The 27,207-nt window shown below is 44.0% G+C and overlaps 1 pseudogene; it reads right to left on the reverse strand.

Annotated features, from left to right (window-relative positions):
* Positions 1-17,826: 17,826 nt before the first annotated feature.
* Positions 17,827-22,527, reverse strand: LOC124966167 (septin-7-like; annotated as a pseudogene).
* Positions 22,528-27,207: the final 4,680 nt, after the last annotated feature.

Consider the following 27,207-nt stretch of genomic DNA (forward strand, 5'->3'; position numbering starts at 1 on the left):
AGCCTGTAGGGTGGCTGTCCATTCTACTGAAGAAGAAACGATGTGCCACTGTTGAGGACAGGATTCAGCAAATCCCTGCCCCTGTTGAGCTTGCCCTCAAGGGGAGAGGGTAACTCAAGGAGCAATTTCAGAGCTGTATGAAGAAAATAAGAGGGAAGTCACCTGGAGGAGGTGGCACTGCCCCAGGCCTGGTTGACAAGGAGGTGGTTTGTGCAGTGCCAGGGGTCAGCACCCCGGACAGAGCATCAAGTGGGCCTGTTTGAGAGACTGAAATAAGACCCGTGTGGCAGAAGCATACCCAGAGACAGGAGAGCAGGGAAAGATGGGATGGAGCCAGGGTTAGCTCATACACAGGCCCAGCCTGTCTCCTGATTTCACCTAAGACCCAACTCTGATCTCCAGCTGGGTTCGAGCCTGCGATGTGCCACCAGCCACATTAGATAGGAGGTGGAGGCAGTGACCCTACACAGTAATGAAGGCTCAGAGATATTCTCACTGTTTCAGAAAACCACCTGTAAATTGTACATTTTCTTTAGGATGGGATTTCTCTGCCTCAGGCTGAAAAAAAAAAATCCACTTAGCATACTCACTGCTTGCTGTGATCAACAGGGTGATCAACAGTTAAGTGTAGCTGTGATAAATAAAATTTGGGAAAAATGGGATTCAGGCATGGTGTAATCCAAGTGACTCTGGAGGCTGAGACAGGAGGATTGCAAGTTTGAGGCCAGCCTGGGTAATGTAGTGAGATCCTGTTTCAGATTTTTTTAAAAAGGCTGTAGATACAACTCAGTGGTAGAGCACTCCTGAGTTCAACCCCTAGTACCAAAAGAAAAAGAAATTGGGAAAATGAAGGAACTTTTCACTTAATGTAGTTGTTTGCTCAAAAAATCTCTCAAATTGGGACTTACTGGGACAACAGCTAACCTAATAACCCCCCGTGTGGTGTTCATGTATCACACTGCACAACTGCCACACACCTTCGCCTGAACTAGGAAGCAGACAAGATGATCAATGAAGGTGCAGAGTTCTAGAAAGGCGGGTGACCCTGCAGGTGGTGCCAAGCCAGGGCCTAGACCTTACCTCCAATTCTGACCTTTATTTTGTGTGGTCTGCATATGCCCTCCTCAAAGTCACATGTCAGAACTTAATCACCAATGCAATAGTGTTGAGAGGAGGGGACTTCAGAGGTGAGGAAGTCACAAGGGAAGAGCCCTTAGTGACTTTATAGTGCCATTAGTTGGTGCCTTCTGCCATTAGAGCACAGAGCAAGAAGGTGCCATCTTTGAGGAAGAGGTGCTCTCCAGATGCCACATCTCTGTGCTTTGATCTTGGTCTTCCAGGTTCCAGAACTGTGAGACAGAAATGTCTGTTGTTTATGAAAAACCCCACTTTTGTTACGGCAGCCTGAACAGACTGAGACCCTGTGCCTCTGATCCGAATCCTCGCAGACCATCCAGAGACGGGTGACAGCAGCCAAGGGGGCACAGAGTTGGACGCTCTGTTTTCAGAGCTGCATGTGTGGCTCCCACAACACCACAGTTGAGTCAGTGTAGCAGACTCCTTCCTGAAGATGGGGTGACGTGTCACACAGCAGTGGGTGACTGCAACAGTGCTGGCTGGCACTGGAGTTCCAGGAGGCAGGATGGGCTCAAGCCATTGGCTCCCCTCGGTGGTGGAAACCGGGGCCAACGTGGGCACACACGCTGCCCTTCCCTTGGTATCCAGATGTTATTCCCCACAACAGTGAGACTGGCTCATGAAAGTGGCTGCCTCCAGGTTTGGAGTGGGGCTAGTATAAAGTATGCAAGGGACAACTTTTGTGCCAAAAAGGCAAGGAAGTGCTGAAAGATAAGTGGAGTCATGTCAAAAGAACACAGGAGTCAGCTTGAAGGGGCTTCTGGCAAAAGTTGGGACAATATGAGAATCGAAAGGAATGACTGTAATGAATGGTAATTGTGTGTGATTGTGTGTGTGTGTGTGTGTGTGTGTGTGTGTGTGTGTAGCGTGTTATATATGCATCATATGTAGATATGATAGAGGGGCAGATCAATACCGGTTGGAAGTCCTCAATTTATTCCTGCAAGAATCACCAGGTTATTCTCCTGGTCTTGCCCTATAGATTGCACACAAGTTGCAAGGAAAAAATGTGCTTTAATGGAGAGATGGATGAAGCCTGGCCTCAGAATCACAGGACAACTTGGCATCGTCTGATGTGACGCAGCATATGAGACACTTGCAAAATCTTCTTGCCAAGAATGTTTCAGAATCAATTAAGCATCAAGACCCATAGTCCCCCAGCTGTGTGCCAAGGAACCCTGGGGGATTTTAGCAAAGTCACAGGTGGGTCCAGCAGTGCTGGGCTGGTGAGCGTCACATCACTGAATGCTGTGGTAGCCACGTTCAGTAGAGAAGAGCTCTTCCTTCTTTCTTCTTGGAGTCAGTACTTGCTGGCTCCAGTGCTTAACAGGTCAGGAGATATTGAATGTTTGCAAGTGGAGCCATGATACCTGCTACCTGTCCCACCCCACGTGACCTACTAGCTCACAGTTTCAACATTCCATTATGCTACATTTCTGGGATGATATTATTTTTTAATGCAGTGGGGCTTTTGGCAGTTGTGCGATTAAAAAGCAAGCACTTCCTGTTGTGGAACAGGAAATGAGCATGGTGATGTCTGATCTGATTCTGAAGCCTGAGAGGTCACCCAGTGCACAGACACCTTAAGAAGTAAGTAAGAAGTCAGTATCATTTAAGAGTGAAATAAAATATTTTTCTTTCAACTTGTATGCATTATTTTTTTAGCTGGTGCTGTGGTAGGATGTGACCATGTCTTAAGTTGTATGGATCCTACTGCCTAATAAACTGGAACCATTAAGTATTTCTTTTTGGTTTAGGGACACTATGAAGATTACCAGGACTCTAGCGGCACTGTGCAATTAAGAATATCTCTGCACCAAAGCTAATTTTCATATGACAGGAAATAGGATAGAGGAACAAGTTAAAAGACACTATGAAGAAACAATCAGGCAAACCCAGAAGGTGGGACTTTCTTGAAGTACAACCACCAGCCTCGTCTCTTCAAACAGAATCTAGAGAAAAAAAGACTGGAGAGGCTACTCATTAAAAAAGAGACCAAGCAGAGAGCAGCCATCTGCAATGTAAGAACCTTCCTTGATTTTTTTAAAAGCCCTAAAATGTAGTCCTTGGATGATCAGGACGATGTAAATTGGACTTTCTTGGGAGCCTTAGGGAATTAATGTTCTCAGCCGTGGCATGATATGGCATGTAGTTATGTAGGAGACGGTTCTCCTTCCTGGGAGATTCCTGATGAAGCATTTACATCCGTGACTTACTTTCAAGTAATTCAGCATTTGGAATAGCAACAATGATTGAATCTAAATGGTGGGTGTATGGATGCTCATTAAACTTTTTTCAACTGTCTATATACTTGACATCTTCCATAAATATTTGAGGGGGATTTGGCTGAGAGAAGTAACGTTTAGGGCAGGTTGTCACCTGCAGTTTGCCCTGCCCCCTCCCGCATACCCCTTTCCTCTCTGCATCAGCATTTAAGACTGGCCTAGCATTTCACGTCTTCAAGGTAACCATGCCCTCTGACACCTGTCCTCTTGTTCTTCCCAGTCAAGTTTCTCCAAGACTCACGCCTCCCCTTCCTCAGGTCCTGATCTTTCCTCAGACCTCAGCTGGGCAACTCCCCACACAGCTGCCCTGCCAAGGCCATGACGACTCCCTACTGCCACCTCAGGGCCACTTTTCCACCCTCACCCTCTGGTCCACTCAGCGCCCCTCCACCGGTTCCTTGGGAGGCTCTGGTGGCTCTGGCCCCTCCTCTCCTCCCTTCCCCTCACCACACTGGGGTTTTGCCCATCTCCTCTCCTTTGTTGGCCCCTGAATGTGGGAGCAGAGATGCAGGGTCCGAGCCTTCTTTGCCCCCTGCTTTCTCTCCCTGGAAGGTCCCACCTGGTTCTGTGGCTTTAAACCTGGTCACTGCTCCCCAGAGTGGTCTCCAGCCCTGACCTCAGCACTGAGCTCTATCTGCACAGGTACAGACAGCTCCTTGGCAGCCCCAGCCCCCATACGTAATATGGCCAGAGTGGACTCCCACCCCACTGCCACACACGCCTGTTCACATCTGGTTTTCCTTCTCTTAGTGAGCTGCACTGAACATCTGCTCAGTTGTTGAGGAACAAATGCAGAAATTGCTCTCATCCCTGTGTCCAATCTGCCATTCAGTCCAGTGGCTCTGTCTCCATAGATCCACTTCAGAGAGTGCCTGCCTCCATGTCTTTTGCTACTCTGGTGCCAGAAGCCACCCTCCTGGGCTTCTGCTGTCTGGGGACTTCCTCTCTGGCCTTCCTGACGTCGCTCTTGCCTCCCTATGATCCGTTCTCCACAGAGCAGCCAGAGTGAACTTGCAAGTAAATCGGTCCTGCTAGTGCCCACTTGGCATTCCGAGGGCTGCCGCCACGCCTTGGAGTTGAAGCCTCCCGCTGCACCGTGTCCCCCAGGCCCTGCGTGGTGTGGGCCATGACACGCCTCTGACCTCATGTGCCCTTTGCTCATGCTCCCGCTTCACACAGAAGGGACTCCTCCCCCCAAAAACCCTGGAAGAAGATGCGGTTTCTTTGTCTTACAGAGGAGACCCAGTCCAGGGAGGTGAAGGGCTTGCCCAAGACGCCAGGAGAGAAGTGTTGGAGTTTGGACCACAGACCGGCTCTGTCTGACTCTGCCACACAGAAGGGAACAAAAACGCACCGTGAGTGTTTTCATTATAAATGCCACACGTGGGGAACTCCTGCTCATGGCCGATGGTGCCTGGCACTAGACTTCCCTCCTGCAGCATACAGCCACGAGGGTGGACAAAGTGCAGGAGGCCACTGTTCAGACCCGAACATGAGGAAGAGGACTGTGGACCTTGAGAGGACAGAGATGGGGAAGGTGAAGCTCGGCTTTACCTGAGCTCCTGCCACAGAGCCACGTTGCTGAGCATAGGAGGCAAGTGCAGAGTCTCAAGGCTGCTGAGGGGGCTGGACGTTGTGGGACAGGGTAGCGGAGAAGAGGAAGCCACAGGAGGCACTCAAGAGTCTGGCAGGGGTTCACCCCAGGCCCCTGGCCAAGATTGGCCATGTCTGCAGAGGGCAGGACTCCATGAGGCCTGTGGGGAGCTGTTGCTCTGGGGACAAAGCTTAACAGAAACCAGAGGCCGTGGTGCTGGGAGACAGACATGACGGGCCAGCCCAGCCAGAGAAGGGCTTCACTGAGACTCCAGGCGCCCAGCTGAAATGTGAGGGCCAAGCTTTAGCAAAAGGCCCACTTCCCAGGGTCAGGGCACACCTGATGGCCAAGAGCAGAGTGAAACAGTCCTGCCTGATGATGGGTAGGAGCCAAGTCCACAGGACCAAGACGCCTCTAGTTACTGCCTTCACTTCTCCAGGGAAGACGGCATCATCCGGGTTCCACTCTCTGCCAGGCACAGTCTGCAAGGAGCAGTTCCAAATGGGAAACTTCCAAAGAAACAGGAGGGTGTGTTCATAAGTGAAGACCAAGAAAGCGGTCAACAGAAACAGACCTCAAGATGACCCAGATGTTGGTATTGAGAGACAAAACTTTAAAGAACACACACACGTTCCACTTAAAATTCCTCTTAAAATAGCATCAAAATGTGAAATGCACAGAAATAACCTTAACAAAAGAGGCGCGAGTCTTACTGAATACTATACAACGTTGCTGAGAGAATAAATAGGAAGAGACATCATGTTCAGGAGCTGGAAGACTCAACAGTGTTAAGATGTCACTTCTCCCCAACTGATCTGTAAATTCAATACAAGGCCAGTCAGGAGTCCATGGGCTTTATGTAGACAAAAAGTTGACAAGTTCAATCCAAAAATTTATGTGCAAATACAAAATGTTTGCGTGTGTGTATACATGCTGAGGATGGAAGCCAGACTTCACACATTCCAGGCAACTGCTCTACCACTGAGCCACAGCCCCAACCCCTAAAGCAGCTATTATAAATATGTTTAAGGACTAAAAGGACAAGATAGCACAGTGAGTGAAAGATGGAAAATCTCAGCAGAGATAGACTACAAGAAGAATCCAGGGGAAATTCTAGACATTACACAAACGTTTTTAGAAAAGAGAGAAGGAAGAAACGCTTCTGAAATCATTTTATGGGGCAGCAAATCTCGATATCCAAACCTGACATTACAAGAAAATAAAATTATAGACCAATATCCCTTATGAACACAGATGGAAAAGTTCTTAATAAAATATTGGAAAATCAAAATAGTAATATATGAAAAGGTTAATACATTGTGAGCAAGTGGGATTTAGACCAGGAAAACAATATTTGTTTAACATTCAAAAAGCAGTGAATGAAATTTAGCATGTAACACAATAAAGGGTAAAAATCATATGATTGTCTCAATATATGCAGAAAAAACTGTAAAACTGTCTTTATTCGTAGACATCATCATGTATGGAGAAAAGTCAAAGGAATCTGAAAAGCAACTTCTAGAGGAAATATGTGAATTTAGCTATGTTGCGAGACAAGAGGTTGATATAAAATTTTTAAAATTATATTTTTGTACACTAGAGCAAAATGAAAAATTTAAATGCCACTTAAAATAGCATCAAATGTGAAATGTACAGAAATAACCTTAACAAAAGAGGTGCGAGTCTTACTGAATACTACACAACGTTGCCGAAAGAATAAATAGGAAGAGACATCATGTTCAGGAGCTGGGAGACTCAACAGTGTTAAGATGTCACTTCTCCCCAATTGATCTGTAAATTCAATGCAAGTCCAGTCAGGAGTCCACAGGATTTTTGTAGAAGTTGACAAGTTCAATCTAAAATTTATGCACAAATGTAAAGACACTGGAAAAGACAAAACAATCCTGAAAAAGAAAACAAAGTTGCAGTACTGAACCAAATTCAAACTTAACCAAAAAGCTGTAGTAGTAATCAAGAGAGTGGGGTTCGGCATTAAGAATAGAGAATTAAGAAGAGAGAGCCCTTATCTAGACCCATATTTATAATCAAATGATTTCTTCAACAAAAGAGTTGAAGCAATTCTCTGGAGAAAGGAAAACCCGGAACAAGTAGACAAATGCCTGGAAATGATCAACCTGCAACCCAGCCTTACACCCCCAGAGACCCACTCAGGGTGGATCAGGGACCTCAGCATAAAAACTAGAACCATACAGCACCAGGAAGAAAATACAGGAGCATGTTTTTGCAGTTTGAGAAGGACGAAGATTTCCTAGACAAAGCACAGAGGACGTAAGCATAAAAATTAGATAGATTAGATCCAGTCAAGCCTAAAGCAGCTTCTTAGCAAAAACATCATTAAGTAAATGTAAAGGCAAGACGCAGGCCTGGGGATGCTCTCACGGCACACGCGGGATGAGAACATGAACGGAACGTGTGGCGGGCTTCTGAAAGCCGATAACGAACGTGACCGAATCAGTCAAAATCAGGCAAGTTACCAGGACAGTTCACAGCGAAAATGCTCCTTACCCAATAGACACACACACACAAAATACTCACCATGGTTAGTCAAAGGAGAAATGCAATGAAGTGGCACAATAAGATGCCATTTTTCATTAATTAGAATGGTGGAAATTCAAAAGATGAGCCACACCAAATATTGGTGACAATGGAGAGCAACAAAAACACCCAGTGACCCAGCCACTTTGGAAAATAGCTCACTGGTTTCTTTTACCCAAACACACACACACACACACACACACATATATATATAATAATTATTATTTTTTGTAGTCCTGGGGCTGGAACCCAGGGCCTTGGACACCTGGGCATGTGCTCTACCACTAAGCCGCACCTACAGCACTCTTTTACCTGAGAAAAATGAAAACACATCCACAAAAGGTGAGCATGAGAATGTTCATATTGTTCTTAGTCACAATAGCCAGAGCTGGAGACAACTGAATGTCCATCAGTAAGAACCGCAGATACATTGTGATATGTTAACAGAGCAAAAGGCAATAAAAGCAAGGAACTGCCGACACTGGTGTCAATGTGGGTCAGAGACATTACCAAGAAAATGAAAAGACAAGCCCCAGACTGTGGAAACACTCATCTGATGCATATCTGATAAAGGAATTGATTGCAAAACTATAAAGAACTCCTATAGATCAATATCAACAGATACCCCAACCCAAAATGGGGAAAAGAGCTGAACAGACACCTCAAAAAAAGATACAGGAATGATTGATAAGCACATTAAGAGGCAGTCGAATTCCAATTAGAATCCCAATGATGTACCTTACAGAAATAGAGCAAGCAATCATGAAATTCATCTGGAAGAATAAGAAACCCAGAATAGCTAAAGCAATCCTTAGCAGGAAGAGTGAAACAGGGGGTATCGCAATACCAGAACTTCAACTGTACTACAAAGCAATAGTAACAAAAACAGCATGGTATTGGCACCAAAATAGACAGGTAGATCAATGGTACAGAATAGAGGACATGGACACAAACCCAAATAAATACAATTTTCTCATACTAGACAAAGGGGCCAAAAATATGCAATGGAGAAAAGATAGCCTCTTCAACAAATGGTGCTGGGAAAACTGGAAATCCATATGCAACAGAATGAAACTAAACCCCTATCTCTCACCCTGCACAAAGCTCAACTCAAAATGGATCAAGGACCTCAGAATCAGACCAGAGACCCTGCATCTTATAGAATAAAAAGTAGGTCCAAATCTTCAACTTGTTGGCTTAGGATCAGACTTCCTTAACAGGACTCCCATAGCACAAGAAATAAAAGCAAGAATCAATAACTGGGATAAATTCAAACTAAATAGCTTTCTCTCAGCAAAGGAAACTATCAGCAATGCGAAGAGAGAGCCTACAGAGTGGGAGAATATCTTTGCCACTCATACTTCAGATAGAGCACTAATTTCCAGAATATATAAAGAACTCAAAAAACTCTATACGAAGACTACAAATAACCCAATCAACAAATGGGCTAAGGATATGAACAGACACTTTACAAGAAGATCTACAAGCAATCAACAAACATATGAAAAAATGTTCACCATCTTTAGTAATAAGAGAAATGCAAATCAAAACTGCACTAAGATTCCATCTCACCCCAATTAGAATGGTGATTATCAAGAGTACAAGCAACAATAGGTGTTGGAGAGGATGTGGGGAAAAAGGTACACTCATACATTGCTGGTGGGGCTGCAAATTAGTGCAGCCACTCTGGAAAGCAGTGTGGAGATTCCTTAGAAAACTTGGAATGAACCCACCATTTGACCCAGCTATCCCACTCCTCGGCCTATACCCAAAGGACTTATAATCAGCATACTACAGAGATACAGTCACATCAATGTTCATAGCTGCTCAATTCACAATAGCCAGATTGTGGAACCAACCTAGATGTCCTTCAATTGATGAATGAATAAAGAAACTGTGGTATATATATATACAATGGAATATTACTCAGCTATAAAGAATAATAAAATTATGGCATTTGCAGGCAAATGGATGAAATTGGAGACTATCTTGCTAAGTGAGATAAGCCAATCTCAAAAATCCAAAAGACGAATGATCTCACTGATAAGTGGATGATGACACATAATGGGGGGTAGGAGGGGGGCAAGAATGGAGGAAGGAGGGATTGTATGGAGGGAAAAGAGGGTTGGGAGGGGTGGTGGGGGAAGGAAAAAATAACGGAATGAATCAAACATCATTACCCTATGTAAATGTATGATTATGCAAATGGTATGCTGTTACTCCATGTACAAACAGAAACAACATGTATCCCATTTGTTTACAATAAAAATAAATTAAAAAAAAGAGGCAGTCGACATCACTAGCCATCAGGAAAATGCAGATTAAAACCACAATGAGATAGCAATCCATACCAAATAGAGGGGCTAAACTCAGGAAGATAACACCAGATGTTGGGATGGAGAAACCGTCTCTCACATACGACTATAGGAATGTAAATCGGCTTGATCACACATGGATTGGCGTCTTCTGGTAACGTTAAATATAACCCTCCCTGTGACCTAGTAATTTCACTTCTAGGTATATTCCTAAGAGAAATGAAAGTGTATATCCTCAGTCCACACAAAGACTCAGGTAAGAATTTGGAGCATTTTTATTAATAATAGCACAGAATTGGAAACAGTCCTTTCACCAACAAGAGAACAGAGAAACCAATGGTGGTGTCTTCACAGAGTGGAAGGTTATTTGGCAGCAAGAAGTCATTAAAACATTCAACAACAGGGGTAAGCTGAGCGAGGAGAGTCCAGACTCCAAGAGTCTACACTGCGCAACTCTATTTGTCAAGTTCAAGAAAAGGCAAAATTGATCTTTGGTAATAGAAATTAGAATAGAGATTGCCTGTCAGGGTCAGGATTAACTAGAGAGGCGTGCCAGAGAGTTTTCTGCATTTCTGTTATCTTCATGGGGTGGGTGGTGGTTTCGCCTGTGTATAGATTTGTTGAAACTACACACTGAATTGTAACGTTAATATCTGGGCATTTCATTGTATATAAATTGTTCTTAAAAATAACTCACTGACCCCTATCTTCCGTCATTTACACAAATTAATTCTAGATAGGTGATGGATGTAGATCTAAGAGGAAAAGCAGTGTGTAACTATTTCCCCCAGTATTAGGGATTGAACCCATGGGCTCTCTACCACTGAGCTACATCCCCAGCCCTTTTTATTTATTTTGAAACAGGGTCTCATAAGTTGTCCGCTGGCCTTGAGCTTGCCATTCTCTGCCTCTGTCTCCTGATTTCTGGGATTACAGATGTGGGTCACTCCACCTGGCTACAATACAGTTTTTAAAAGATAGCACAGAGGAGTATCTTCATGTCCTTGGGGTGGGAAATATTTCTTAAGCAAGACTGAAAAAAAAAAGTTAACCATAAAGGAAAAAAATTGGTAAATCTGACTATATTAAGAACTGTGTTCATCAAAAAACATCATGAAGAAAGTGAAAGGGTGAGTCTCAGGTGGGGGTGGTTCTTATCTGAAATATGTAAAGAATTCCTTCTAATCAATTAAGAAGTCAGAAAAACCAACAGAAAAGTGGCCGGACACTCACACGGTGCCCGTGGAACAGGGCTTCTGTAAGCACCCCTGAGCACAGTCCCCGCAGCTGAACAAAGGTGCCCGACCGAGGTGCATACCCACCAGGAGCACAGGAATGTGCTCACCCACAGACACGCATAGGACGTTCATAGTAGCTTGGCTCATAATAGCCCAAACCTGAAAAGCAATGCAAACGCACACCAGCAGCAGGATGAATGAGTCATCTGTGCTCCCAAGCGGCACACCATGGAGTAGTAAGGATGAAGGACCCACGGTCACATGCCACAACACAGGCAGATCCCAAACACCCAGCCAGAGAAGCTCCTCACAAAAGAGGCAAATGTAGTTGACAGGGCTTGAGTTCAGGCCGGCGTCTGGAAGGGAGCATGGGTAGGCTTCTGAGGGCTGGAGTGTTCTGTATTTGGAAGGTGAGTGAATAGAGATATTTCCTACCTGTTGAAGACACTGATGTGTTTGTTTTATGAAAGATTACTGAGCTGGACACTTAACACTTGTGTATTTTTCTCTGCACAAAATATATTTTTAAAAGTTTGTTTTTAAAAGATACGGTGATTCGTGGCTGTATTAGTTTTCTATAGCTGCTATAACAAAAAATTACCACAAAGTTAGAGGCTTAAACCACACAGATTTACCATCTTACAGTTTTGAAGATCAGAAGTTCAGAGTCAGTTTCACTGGGCTAGGATCAAAGCAGGTTCCTTCTGGAGGCTTTGGAGGTAAATTCATTTTCTGGCACTTTCCAGTTCCTCTAGGCTACCTGCATTCCTTCACTTGTGACCCCACATAACTCCAACCTCTGCTTGCATGGTCTCTGACCCTGCTGTCTCCCTCCTATTAGGACCCTTCTGATGATACTGGGCTCACCAGGATGTTCCAGGCAGGCCACCCAAGATCCTTATCCTAGTCATCTGCAAAGTCCTTCTGGTCATGCAAGGTCACATTTACAGGTCCCAGGGATTGGGACAAGGGTTTCTCTGTCTGTCACAGTGATCATAAAAGAATGAATGAAAAACAAAGACATGTAGAAAATATTTCTATGTGCTCGTCTTCCACACACAAGCACCTCGTAACAGGTCAGTGCATTTTCGCTTAGTCTTTAAAAGCAGAGTTAGATTCATACTTCATATAAAATGTTCACGTTCTACTTTTGTACTGAACATCTGTACAAACCAGCATTTCCATGCTCATATATATTCTTCAAAATGCAGAGTTAAATGGCTGTGTGATATTCTATTGCGTGGACATAGCATAGTTAATTTAACCATTCCCTTCTAGTGGGATACTTTGGTAATTTCATTCTATTGTAAATAACATCACGATGGACCTCTTTGTATATAAGTCTGACTTTCAGGTGGATTCCCAGGGATGGGAGACCAGGGCATTTAAGGGCATAGACATTTTTCCTGTATTTGACACCTACCGCCAAATTGCTTTCTAAAAGGCAGGTAGCAATTTACATTCCAACGACAGCGTGTGACCATGAATGTCTGTTTTGCTGCACTCTGACTAGCATTTAGTAGACCTTAAAACATTTGTCGCTCACAGAATGGGCAGAAGAAAGAATCACTGAGTAGTTTTAATCATATGCCCTTGGGCTTTATCTAAAAGGAACTAAGTGAAACAGTTAATGTGAAAATCACTCTTGCTTTTGCATAGAAGTTTTGTTAGTGACCCTGTAATTCAACTCATAAGGACCTATAAGAAGGAAGAAAATCAGAGAAGCAGACAAAGGTGTCCACACCAAGATGTATATCATAGAATCATTTATAATAGCCAAGTCTGAAAACAACTGTTAACAATTAGTGGGGTACGTGTGACCTTGGGGATGTACCTGTTTCCTGTTTTCATTGACCCATTCATCTCACACTTGGACTAAGCTCTGTGCTGGCTGCTTGGGGTATAGTGATGGTCGAAATAGAGGAGAAGGGCAAAGCTGCTCTCAGGACATTGCGGGAGACCAGCCCACTGCCACACCTCAGTGGAAGGTCACCTCCTCCTCCTTTTGTGGTGCTAGGGTGGAGCCCAGGGCCTTGAGCACATGAGGAAAGTGCTCTACCACTGAGTGGCACCCCAGGCCCAATGAAAGATTTCTTTACCTCAGTTTACCCAAATTTAAGGTAGGGGAGGCAGAAGAGGGACCCTCAGGGACCTTCCCAATTGAACTGTTAAGTCTGCTTACTCGGCTGGTTTGTGATTGGCCTTTGCTAAACTGAAATCCACCTGAGGGCTCTGGCGGGTGTCTGTCTTGTTGGCCTAGCACACATCTCCCCCTCTTTGGGGGTGGCACTGTGGATCCCCCCAGGAACTCTCCCGGCCCCCCTTTAGCTCTCTGGGATGCTGGTTGGGCTAACTGGGGGAAAGTGCATAACTCAGGCTTGGCACTGGAGTCTCACAGTCAGTGAGAACAGGTCGCAGGCACCTTTTCTGAGTTGTCAGGAAAAGGTGTTGTCTTAATACTGGTAAAAGTGCAACCTGGAGCTGCCAGTGACGATCTTGTTGCACTCGGGCTGCTGCCCACGTTCCGGCAATTTGTGCTCTGCACAAATTCAGCCTGTGCTCCTCTTGCCAAACCATACATTCTGGATTCAGGACCGCACTAGCCAGATGGAAGAAATGTTTTCTTGAAATGTATCCTTCTAGAGTTAGTGGCTTTTTCTAATTTGTACACCTCAGGGACCTCTCTTCTTTCTTGAAATTTGCCCAAAAGTGACCTGGTGATCCTGCCATAATGGAGAAAACCTGCTTGAGAAAGAGGCAACACAGAGGAAAACAGGGGCTAAATGGAGAGACATGTTCTTGATAGCAACAGTTGAGTGCCTGATCCAGCCATTCCTGATGTCGACACCAGTCCTGAGATTGTCAGTTACGTGAGCCAAGAAATATGCATCACCGCTCCCACACCAGCTTACAGGAGTTTGCACTGGGGTTCTGTTACTTGCAAGTGTAACGGAAGTGACTGGTACTGTGAGGGACTGCCAGCCAACTCCTTCCAGTCTCTTGTGGTGCTCAGCACACTCCTCTCCCCTCTATGGGTGTCAGTACTTAACTCCAAAACAAAAGCCTGGAATCAACATGCTTCCTGTTCCCACAGAGGAATCCTGCTACGTGAAGTAGGCAAGGCAGAATTTATCGATCCCATTCTACAATTTAGATAATGGCAATTGGGAGAGATAAAGTGAGCTGTCCAAGGTCACAAAAAACACGCACCCAGAGCTGCTGGGAGTTGGACTCAGGTCTGTGGCTCCAAGTCCTGTCCTCCATTTTCTGATGGAGAAGCTGAGGTACGCACAGAGGAAGCAACTCTTCAAGCACAGGCCAAGGCCACAGTACGAGTTCTTCTGAGTCCCACCTGGTGCGTCCCCTGTGCTGTGCTGTCTCAGCTGACATGCTCAGAAGAGCATGCAGGGAGAATCAGTAGCTATTTCCCCATGGCACTGGCAGAAACCAAGCTGACGGTTGAGAGTGTGGGAAGCCATCCTCTGTCCTGGCCCCGGCACTCCTGTTAACGCCTCCACACCCTCATCTGGCCCTTGTCACATGTGCAAGGTACTCCCTGCCCCTGAACTCTACACCGGCAGCATGACTTGGTTTGGCATGTGTCAAGCCTGAGTCTAGGCCTTAGGAGGTCTTGCATGTTGTCTTTGGGCCTCTTGTGGCCATGCTATTGCCACAAAAGCACCCCCAGGAGCGAACCCACTCTCAGCTGGGGCTCCGACCCTAGGCAAGGCGGGCCAGACCAATGACACATGACAGTTGTTTGAAGTTGCTGAGTTCTGGGCACTTGCTGTACAGCAATAGTTGACAGTTATGGGGGCGTTGAAGAAAACTAAAATGTATATACTCATATGGCCTGATAATTCTACCTGTCCTATTGACCCCAAGGAACCCAAAGAAACCTGTACAAAGATGTTCACAACATCATAGGTGCAAAAAAACCAAGCAGAGCCGGAATGTCCAACAATAGGAGAATGTAAAGGAAACTGTGAGCTTTCTGGAATACCACCACAGTTCTTGAAAGGCACAGGACAGAGCTCTTTAAATAAATCTGGATGGATTTCCAAGACATATTGTTGAGTTAAAAAAGCAAGCTGCAGAACAATATGTATGGTATGATCCCATTTATGTTAAAAAACACTCAAATGCTTGCTCAAAACAGCAGTATTCATTTACTGTACAATACTATGTATGCATTGTGTGTATGCACTGTGGGCCCCCACACTGTTGGAAAAAGATCTAGAAAAGTCCACCATAATCTGGTAACAGAGATTATTTACACGGAAGAGATTCAGTTTGGTGAGAGAAACTTTAGCTTTATCTGCAATAATTTTTTAGGAAGCAAGAACAATCTATCCATTCATTACCTGTACAAATATTTTTCAAAGAAATATATGGATTTATATATGTATACCATGAATTAAGCACAAAGTTCCATTTAAATGTCTTTTAGAGGAAGACAGGCCCAAATCCAAATCCTGCCGCTGCCACCAGCTAACTGTCATTACACAGGTCATTCTCTCACTCTGAACCTGTTTTCTCAAATGTAAAATGGAGTACTCATTTACATATAATAACCTTGCCGTAAAAAGTAAATGATAGGGCTGGGGATATAGCTCAGTTGGTAGAGTACTTGCCTAGCATGCACAAGGCCCTGGGTTCAATCCCTAGCACCACCAAAAAAAAGTAAATTATAATGTATATAAAGTTGCAAGCACAGTCTGACAGTATGTGTTCAATTAAACACTCAGTTCCTTCCCTCCCATCTCCCAACCCCCCACTAGCACTAAACTTGCTTCTAATCCAGCTTCTAATCCATGTCAGCTGTGGGGCCTCCTTAGTACTCATGCCCCTCTGATGGTAGACTCACGACTCCTCAGAGAAGTCCTAAACCCAGAACCTGGGGATGTGTGGGGACATGGCAAAGAGGAGTCAAGACTGCTGACAAAATATGGTTTCTAATAGCTGTGCTGCAGAGGGGAGAACATCCTGGATTACCCAGGTGGGTGCACTGGAACTATATGGTCTCTAAAAAAAGTGGAAGGGTGGGCAGAAGAGATCAGAGAGTTACATGATAGCAGAAGAATAATTAGCAACATGCTACACTGCTGGCTTTGAAAATGGTACCACTAGCAAGGCCAGTGGAAGCCAAAGGGAATGACAGATTCCCCAGGAAGAAGGGTGGCCCTGCAACACCTTGATTCTAGCCAGAGACAGCATGCTGGACTTCTCAACCTCAGAACTGGACCACAGTAGATTTGTGCTGTGGTAATTCTTATGGCAGCAGCAAAACTATGCATTCCCTGATTCTGACAAAGGCAGCTCCATTTTGTTTGCAGAACGAGCCTGTGTGACTTGGATGGGACTGATCATGAGCAACACAGGCACATGGTTCAGGCCTGGTCAGGCAAAGAACCTAACATCTCCAGCCAGTCACACTGGTTGATTCAGGGATAAGCATGTGATGAAGCAAGGCCAAAGTTCAGCACTTGGCTGGATTGCTAAGCTGGATGGGTGGGAACTCAACAATGCCAATTGTCTCCCGTTTCTTTTCTTTCAAATGCATTAATTTTTATAATTCCCTTTACCCATGTACTTTTTAAATAATAAGTTGTATTCCTTTTAGGATTATTTTGGAAAGTACAACTTATAAACTAACTTAAAGTCTAAAATTAGCCTGTGCCTTTACTCACCTCTTAGACGATAAAAGGGTTGCTGAATGCTTAAACCCAGGCAGTGATTCCTAATGTTGTTATGTTTATGTGTTTACATTCTGTCTTGAACAACACAGGATGTCATTATTACTGTCCTTGTAATTATTTGAGATTTGTTCAGATTTATTCACATACCTATGACTTTCTTTGCTTTTTATTTCATCTTGCATCTCAGATATTCCAACCAGGATCACTTTTTTTCCTGCCTAAACTCCATCCTTTAAAATATTTTTACTAAGGTGAAAATATCATTTTACTTATCCCCAAATGTATTTCGACCTCATTCTTGAAGAATACTTTCCCCTGGATATAAAATGGGCAGTTATTTGTTATGGGAACACTGATCTTATTTGGGCTTCCATTGTTACTGTGGGAAGTCACTTGTTATTCAAATTGCTGATCTTTTGAAGGACGTCTGTCTCTTTTCTCTAGTTGCTATTGAGATCTTGTCCTTGCCTTTGGTGTTCTGTGAACATATGACAGTGTTTCAAAGTATGGATCTCTTTAATTTTGTGAAGTGTGGATCTTTTAAATCTTGTGGCTCATTGGGTTTCTTGAATCTTTGGATTAGGATTTCTTATCAATCTTGAAAATTTTGAAAAATTCACCATTATTCCTTTTTTTTTTCCTTTAATCTTCCAGAGTCCTTTTATTTTGGAATATCTGGTAAACAATCAAACCACCAGAACATGATTGTACAACAGTAAACTGTTCTTTTGCATTAAATTGAGGACATCTTTTTAGTAAAATTTTTAAAAAGGAAAAGAAAATATAGAAAGGTATTTAGAGCTGAAACTAAGTATATAACACCCGAGATAATTCAAGGCATCTTAATCTCCATCAAGAACAACAACAACAAAATTTTTGTCATCATGCTAAGTCCACCATTATGGATAAAACTGGTACAAATTGGTCAAATGGATTCAACAAACACTGTTATCCAAGCTGACATATTGGCAACTAATATGTAACTCGTGGTCAATAGAGAGTTTAAAAGATCTTCTCTTTCTTCTTGTTCTTTTCCAAGCTCCTTGAAGAGTTCTGTTGTTCTAAAACACATTGTTGAGCTTCCCAGTTTGTTTTCTCCTCCTCAAACTGACATTTTCACTCTGATTCCTTATGCTGGGCTTCCAAATTATTTTTCATTTGCTTATGGTGTTGTTGCAACTCAGCTTCAGAGTCCTTCAGTTTTTGAACTTTTTCTTCGATCTTCATCTCAAATACCTGCTCCATCTCCAACTTATTCATCTTGGCTACATGCTCCCTCCTTTCTTCTTCTCTGTGCCAGAGGGTTCTTTATTCTTGTTATCAATTCCATTATAAGTCACAACTCCAGTTTTCTCCTTCCGTAGTTCTCATAGTTCTGCAGTTCATACATTATTAGTGACATCTTTCAAGTCCTGCATGTGTGTTCCTATCAACATATTTCTTAGAATTATAAAATCACAAATTTCACCATTAAGGATATTGGCATGTGGCTGAAGTTCCTCTTACCCTTTGGCCATTAACTTCAATGACAGAATTACTACCTAAACAGCAAGAGGTAAGTGGTCCTTTATCTTTTTAACTGGTTTATTTTCTTCTTCATCATATGTTTCTGGAAATTCATATATTTTAATTTTATATTCTTGAATTTCTTTCATTCTGTTTTTTTAACTGTTGGCATTCCTCCAGTGTGAGTGTGTCTGTTTGTCAATAAGTGTGATGATGTTCCCTTTTTCATGCAAATGCTTCATAAACTCAATACCCAATGGTTTAAGTTCATGTCCTAAAGGAGCAACACAGTATAAACAATACTGCACTCTGTTATCAGCCATCTGATGGCTGTGTACTTGATATTCTGCATTTAGGTAGTTCTTAAATTTACTATCAATATAGTCAATAACAGGCTGCCAGCAATTACTATTATCCACTGCATCACCAAATCCTGGGTATCAACAATTGTGAGCAGCAATTGAACATCACCTTCTTTGGATTGTTCCACCTGCACAGTCTTTTACTCTATGGGAAGGACCTGGATACTGTGGAGAATACAAATCTGTGAGGAATAATGAGTTGATTGATGTTTATTTTTCTGGTCCAGATTCACCTACTACCTACCATAAGTATGAATTCAAACCCTCTCTTCACTGATTTTCTGTAAACTTGATTTGGGAGATTGGCAAATCCCACATAGCCTTCAAGGTTCTTCAGTTGAGCGCCAGGGTTGTGGATAGTTGGGCCTCTTTGTATGTTTCTTCAATAGTGCCTCTAAAGCTTACTGTGTTGCATTTGTTGGTGAAAATCCTGGAGATGTTGAGGGAGTGGTCTGTGGGGTGCGAGGGTGAGGCCCATTATTTCTTTTGCCACATTTTCACTCTCTCCTCTCTTTGGGGATTTAGAATACAGCATAGATAAAACCTTCTCACTTGGGCTAGAGACGTAGCTCAGTGGTGGAGCACTTGCTTGGCGGTTCCACCCCAGCACTGCAACAAACAATAAAAAACCCCACAAACCCACACAACAATGATAGAGACAACCCCTCTTACTCTGTATTCTCTATTCATCACATCACTTCACTTCTTTTACATGCTTCCTGCCTGTCTCTTCATGGTGAATTATATTGTGAATAAATTATTCTGCCCTATGTTCCACTATTTCTCTATTCAGTTGTTAATTTTACTTTTAACCCTATTCACTGTTTCCACTTTCTAGAAGTATTATTTTTGAACCATCTGGATGCTTTTAAATAGTTTCTTGGACCCTACAAAAATGACAATCTTCTATTTAATAAAGCTGATATTTTATGTGTTTGGTAATGCCAATACTTTAAGGATTGTGGGTCTCTTTTTAGGTTTCTTATTTCTGCTGTTCTCAATCCTGGTACTTTGGTTTTTTGGTTATATCTGTGTGCTACTCAAGTCTTTGAAAGAAATATGTTTACAGTAAAAATTAAGGGCATTAACAAAGGTTCTTTTTCTCCAAGAGAATTCTATATAAGTGCTAAAAAGAGGTCTAGTCTGGGACTGTAAATAAATTGACAATTTGAAGCTATCGGACCACACAAGGAACAGGCTGCACATTCACAAACAAGGGCCAATTTATCTTGGTTCCCCTTATCCTGAAGGTACAGCCAAAGTTTTCCTGGTTTAATGTGAAATTCCCTTCGTGGATGGGCACTGAGCTCTTATTTTTATTCCCATCATCTGAGATGCTATTTTAAAAAAGCTCAAATTTGTCAGGATTGTAAAATTTCCTCAAGATAGAAGTACTCTGATTACTTCTCTGGGTTCCTGATTTCCTTTCAGTTACAGTCTGACAAATCTTGTGAGACCTTCAATTTCTTTGGTTAAAATAAAGAACCATCCAACATTTTTAGTTGTTTCAGTGGTTAACATTGGTCTGAATAACCTAACTTGCTATTATCAGCAACCTCATCACTCTTTCCTCTTATCTTTACTTAAGTTTTCTTCTAGGCAGATTACACTAGTTGATATTATATATTCATTTGTTTACCAACTAGGTTGAAGACTACCTAGGTACTTTTGCATACAGTTAAACAACTGTCATTTCCTGAAGCACCCAGAAGAATGAGTGAAAAAAATCCTACCTTTCTCTCTACACCCCCATCTGGTCTCTAAGTCTTCATAGATTCTGTCTCTGCATCTTTGTCACTTCTATTGCCAACCTCTTTGCCTCTATTTCTTCGTCTTTGTGCTCTGGTTACAGTGGACCAAAGAAAGAAGTCTGGGGAATTCAGAAGCACGGTCACAAATCTAGAACCTGGGTGGAGACCTTTCAAACCACACTCTCAAATTAAGGTCACAATTTACCAAAGTGGCATAAAGAATCTCAGTCCTGGTTTTCAGTGCTTGCCACAATCAGCTATTAGGTTGGGTGGCAGGTCTCCGTTGGTAACAACCTTTGGTTTTTCCTGGGTCTTTGGTGGTGTCTCCAGTCATCTTTGCTTTTGTGTATCATCCTAATCTTTCAGTGAATCTGACCCTCTCATTTCCTTTCTCTTTGCCCTTGTTTCCATTCATCTCCGTGACTTGGTCTGTGTCCTTATCTTTCTCTGGTGTGTCTTGGTCATGTTCTCCCTCATAGCCATCCTCCTCTATAGGACACAATTCCATCTGCCTCTGGTTCTGCCTGTAACCCTTTTCTCAAGCTCCATGTCCAGGATGTCTGCTAAGTCCACCTCTATCTCTGCACTGTCACCTTATCTCCATGTCTTTTCTGTAGCTATCATCTTTGTCACTGTTCCTTCTATTGCCATCCTCTCTGCCTCTATTTCTTCATCTCTGTCACGACAGTGCTGTTACTCTCACTTGGGGACTGTCACCACTATTCTCTCCACTCAGAGTCTGTGCGTTCTGTGGCTGTCTCCTCTGAATCTGTCTCCCCTGTCTGTCTCCTTCCACCCTGAATCCACCATCTCCACCCCCTGCTCTGCTTCTGTTTCCTCTATTTATGTCATGGTGCCCTATCTCTGTCTTTGATCTGTCTCTGTCCTCTCTCCGTCATTTTCCATCCTCTCTCTGTCCCCTCTGAGTATTGCTGGGCTCCTTTTCTAGTATCACTTCCTGCATCTCCAGCATTGGTACTTTCATCCCTGCCTGCTCTGTCTGAATTGTTCTCTTTGCCTCAGTCACTGTTGCCTCTGACTCTGTCTCTGGCACCTTCTCTATTTTTGTCACTCCTTCTGGTCTCCTGTTATCTCTGTCTTCTCTCGATCACTGCCCTGTTATCACCTCTGAGCCTGTCTTCTCTATCTGCCACTGTCCCCCTTATCTATTTCCCCTCTATCACTTCTCCCTGGTCTTTGTCCCTCTTGTCACTGTCCTATCTCTGCACTGCTGCTACCATTGTTCGGAGACTTCAGTTCTCTGCGACCGCCTGCCTCTGCCTGGTCCCCTGGGTCTCCATCTCGGTCTCACTCCTATCTGGTCCACTGTCCCTGTCCCTTCCCTTCCCTGACCCTAAGCATCCTCTTCCTTGCTGTCCAATCCAGCTGTCCTGTCGCTGTCCCACACCCCGCCTCCGTGTCGGCCTTGGGGTCCACCACCTGTGACCCACTTCCGTCCCCTCCCGTTGGCCACCAGTGGTTGTCCTTCCCTGCCCGGCGGGCCCTGCCTGGCCCTGCCTGGCCTGCGCCGTCCTGCACCCCTCCGTTCTGCCCCTTGCGCCCCTGGCCTCTGCACATCTGTCTGCTCCTGCGACCTGCAGCTGCCCTCTCCGCCCCAGGGAGCTCTTTCCCCCAGCCCTTCTCTGGGTGGCCTTCTTGGGTGGCCTTCTTTTCAGGCCTCTGTCCCTCGACGAGAATTTTATGGGGTCACATTGCTCCCAGGCCTTTACTGAAACAGAGCGGTTCGCCTCGAGGGCTATCAGACAGTCGGCCAGTCGGTCAGTTAGTCCGGCTGACCCCATCTCGCCTCACACCTTGCCTCACCGGCTTTCCCGCCCTTTAGCTCTTCCTCAAACTGAAGGGGAAAAACCCATGTGCGCATGCGCACCAACCACCACTCCGGAAGCGAGCGCGCGCCGTGATCGGCGGCTAGTGACGTCACGGGGCGGCTGGGCCCTGCCTGGTTGGCGGCCTCCAACCGGCTGGCGCGGACTGGAGTAGGTAGTGCAGCGTTGCCAGGCGCCAGGCGGCGCTCTTCGCTGGGGCGGAGGACCCTGGAAGCCTATGGAAACTCCTGTCGTCATGGCAACCAAGCCCCGTCCTATTGGATACCTGCGCTTTTTTGGCTAATCCGATTGGGTAGCTGTAGTGCCAATGCCTGCATCTGATTGGATGCCAGGGAATTTGGCTGTTCTCTTCCTTTCGGTTTTTTCCTCCCAGTTGGGTTTCTTCCGCAGGCACTGGCAGTGTGAAGACGGAAAGTGACTGAAGTCGCCAGGGGGCGTGAGGGGTGTCGGACATGGCACGGGAACTTGGCCAGAGTCAGCTGACAAGATTGGCCCACGACCTCATAGTCAAGCCACTTCTCCTCTCGCCAGAGGGCGCCACAGAGCGCTGAGCCTTGAAAGCCTCGGTGACTGGTGACGTCAGTAATGGTCCACTCGGATTGGCTTGTTCTCCCCCGCAATGGCAAAGTCACTAAGAGAAGAAAGTTGTATCACAGGAAGAAATTTGTGTGTCCAGGGATTGTGACTCTGTTCTTAAATCCTTAAATATGCAAAGGGCGTGTGTCTTTTCTAATTGCCGTAATCAGATCCCAAGGTGTAAATTGTTAATAGAGTTGGCACCTACAGCAGCTTGGACACCTGTCGTTTTTGTCTGACATCTGTTAATCTCTGATTTTCTTTTTCACTAATTGACGTTTTAAAAAAGCAGTTTTAGGTTTATAGGGAAAATTGAGTGAAAAAGACCGAGTTCCATATACTCCCATATCACCTCCTTCCCCAGTCTCCCCCCTTAACATTTTGCATTACTATGGTATATTCGTTACAGTAAGCCAACACTGATACACTGTTATTAGCTAAAGTCTTTAGTTTCTGTTAGGGTTCACCATCCAGTTGCACATCGTACATTCCATGGTGTATATAATTTTTTAAAACCAGATTTTAGTCTGGCACAGTGGTGCATGCCTGTAATTCCAGTAGCTGGGGAGGCTGAGGCAGGAGGATCAGAGTTCAAAGCCAACCTCAGCAAAAGTGAGGTGCTAAGCAACTCAGTTGAGACCCTGTCTCTAAATAAAATACAAAATAGGGCTGGGGATGTAGCTCAGTGGTAGAGAACCCTTGGGGTTCTATCCCCCAGTACCAACAACAACAACAACAAAAACCCTGGATTTTATGTTTTAGATAAGTCTTTGATTTTCAGCAAAATTGAGAGGAAGGCACACCAATTTCTCATCTCTTTCCTGCCCCCATACATGTTACAATTGCCTCCCCTATTACCAACATCCCCCACCATACTGGTACATTTGTTAGAGTTGATAATTTGTTACACTGACACATCATTATCTCTCAAAATCTATCATAGTTTACATTAGGGTTCCTTCTAGGTGTGTATGTGTGTGTACACACACACATACACACACACACACACACACACACACACACACACTGGGATTGAACCCATGGGTGCTTAACCACTGAGCCACATCCCCAGCCCTTTTTATTATTTTTAATTTTGAGACAGGGTCTCACTAAGTTGCTCAGGGCCTTGCTAAGTTGCTGAGGCTGACTTTGAACTTGCCATTCTCCTGCCTCAGCCTCTTGAGCCACTAGAATTACAGGTGTGTGCCATTGCACCTGACTCTTGGTGTCCTATATTCTGTAGGTTCAGACAAAGTTGTAATGGCACATATCCACTCTTGCAGCATTACATAGAATAGTTTCACTGTCCTGATCACCCTCTGAACTACACTGATTGATCTTTTGCTCCTCTCAACCCCCTGATCTTTACTGTCTCTGTAGTTTTGCTGTTCCAGAATGTCACCTAGTTGGAATCATACCAGATGGTTTTCTTTTTTTCCAGAGAGCACTATGCATTTTAGATTCCTTCATGTCTTTTTGTCACTCAGTCTATGCATGTACCACAATTTATTCACCTACTGAAGGACATCGTAGTTGCTTCCAGGTTTTGGCAATCACGAATAGAGTTGCTATGAACATCCGTGTTCGGATTTTTGTGTGGACATAAGTTTCCAACTCATTTGTGTAAATACCAAGGAGCTCGACTGCTGCACCATATGCTTAGAGTATGTTTAGTTTTGTGAGAAACGGCCAAACTGACTTCCAGAGTGGTTGCGTGAGTGTGCACCCCCTCCAGCAATGAATGAGAGTTCGTGATGCTCCACGTCCTCACCAGCATTTGGTGTTATCAGTGTTTTGGATTTGGACCATTCTAATAGGGGGAAGCAGTAACTCACTGTTGTTTTAATTCGTAGTTCCCTACATCGTGTAGTGTTGAATACCCTTTAGCATGCCTATTTGCCATCTGTATACCTTCTCCTCCCATCCCCCACACTTTTGGTGCATTATATTTGTACATAATAGTGGGATTTGTTGTTACATATTCGTGTATGCACACCATATAGCAGACATCTGTATATCCTCTTTTTTCTGTTCAGCTATTTTGCTCATTTTAAAGTTTGATTGCCTATTTTCTTATTGCTGGGTTTTAAGAGTTCTTTGTATATTTTAGATATCAGTCCTTTATCTGATATGCATTTTGCAAAGATTCTCCCCATCACCTGTAGCTCTCTTTCCATTCTCTTAAACCTCTACTTTTCCTATCATCCCTCCTCATCTGAAACCCACATTCTTTGAATGTATTATATTAGGGATCTAATAATGGAAATAAGAGTCTGGCCAGGTCAATTAGAGCATTTCATCATTTTGAATATAATAATTAGAAATAGACATGTGACCCAGGTTAGGCCAATGAGAGCTAATCTTGGGATTTGGAAGCAGCATTCAGCACAAAGGTGTCCTCTTTCTGCCAGGTTGCTGAGGTGATAAGAGGAAAGCCCAGGCTCTCTTTGCCCTCATAAGGGGAGAGGCTCCACCTGAGAGGAAAGGCAAGATACAGAAAGGAAAGCCCAAATAGGAAGAGAGATAAATTCCTGAAGAATCTTAGCACCTGGATCCAGCCATGTCAGAAGCTAGTTATATCGCTCAGTTCTATAAGTCAATAAATTCCTGTGGTTAAAAACAAAAAAAGGAAGAATAAATTCCAGAAGGTGAAACAGTATATTAAGAATTAGAGCATCATGCTATTACAAGGAAAGACAAATAGACCAAAAGAACAAGATTGAAAAACTAAGAAAATGTCCGTACACATATGGTCACCTGATTTAGAACCAAAGTAAAACTGAAGAATAGTGATATTTTTAAAAATGAACATTGTTTTTTAAAAAAGATAAGACTGGATCAACAGACATCCCAATGACCCCTACCTCACACCATGCACAAAATTCCAGATGGGCTGTAGACGTCAATGTTAAAGCTTAATCAATAAAACCTCTAGAAGAAAACATTGTATAATATGTTCAGGACCTTCAGGGTAGGTAAAAACTTCTTAAGAAAAAAAACATAAAGGAAATTATTGATAAATTGGATTTCATTAAAATAGAAACTATGTTCATCAAAAAAAAAATCGCTAAGAGAATGAAAAGACAAACCAAAGAGTGGGGAAAGTATTTTATATTTTTGGTACCAGGGATTGAACCCAGGGGTGCCTAACCACTGAGCCACATCCCCGGACCTTTTCCATCTTTTATTTTGAGACAGGGTCTTGCTAAGTGGCTTAGGGTCTCCCTAAGTTGCTGAGGCTGGCTTTGAACTCATGATCCTCCTGCCTCAGCTTCCTGAGCCGTGGGATTACAGGTGTGCACTAAAACAGCGCTGAATCAGAAACCACCCGAAGGTTGAGCAACAGGAACGTGGGCACACTAGTCCCTAAAGTCTCCTAGAACGGTGACGGTGAAAACCCAGAGCAGCCAGCCACTGCCTGGACCCATCTCACAGACACGCTGCCTGGAAGAAGTCAGACTCAGAGGAGGTTCCAAAGGCAGACAAGATGGACTTACTGAGTCAGGAATTACAATGTTACCTCGATCATGACGGAATAACTAGCGGAGAGCACGGGGGACTGTGGGGCACTGGGAACGTCCTATCTTGTTCTGAGCAAAACAGACTGCACACCTGGGCATTGTGCCGTGGGCATATTCCTCTTCATTTTTAAAAGATCAGTTTTCTGTGACACATGCAGTTAATGGCCATGCTGGGTGTCTCTTTTCTCCCCTTTCTCAAATATACATTGTGCTGGTTTTCCTGCAGCCCCTCCCTGGTCTGCCTGGGATGGGTTTCTGAGGATGCCTCTTCACCTAGCAATCATTTTCACATCAAGGAAGGCTGCGCGTGCCCTTGGGGGGCAGGCTCAGCACCCTGGGATCCTGTTCTGCGGTTCCACGTGGCTTCGCTCTACCTGACCTTGGGGAGGGGCACAGGCTTATGCCATTGCACTCGGGTGATTGTATTAGATTAGGTACGAGTATTTTTTAAAATCAACCTGAGCTATAATTTATGTATAAGAAAATATACTGCTGGGTGCGGTGGTGCACCCCTGTAATCCCAGCAATTTGGGAGGCTGAGGCAGAAGGATCACGAGTTGGAGGCCAGCCTCAGCAATTTAGCAAAGCCCTAAGCAACTTAGAAGGCCCTGTCTCTGAGTAAAATATAAAAAAGGGCTGGATGTGTTAGGCGCCCCTAGGTTCAATCCCCAGCGTGTGTAAAAAGGTGGTCAACACATAGAGTAAATTCACCTTGGAAAGGAGGAAAGTTCTGGAACATGCTGCAACATGGATGACCCCTGAGCACATTATGCCAAGGGAAATGACCCAGTCACAAAAATACTGTATGATTCCACTTACA

This window comes from Sciurus carolinensis, chromosome 16, assembly GCF_902686445.1.
Source record: "Sciurus carolinensis chromosome 16, mSciCar1.2, whole genome shotgun sequence".
Classification (NCBI taxonomy): Eukaryota; Metazoa; Chordata; class Mammalia; order Rodentia; family Sciuridae; genus Sciurus; species Sciurus carolinensis.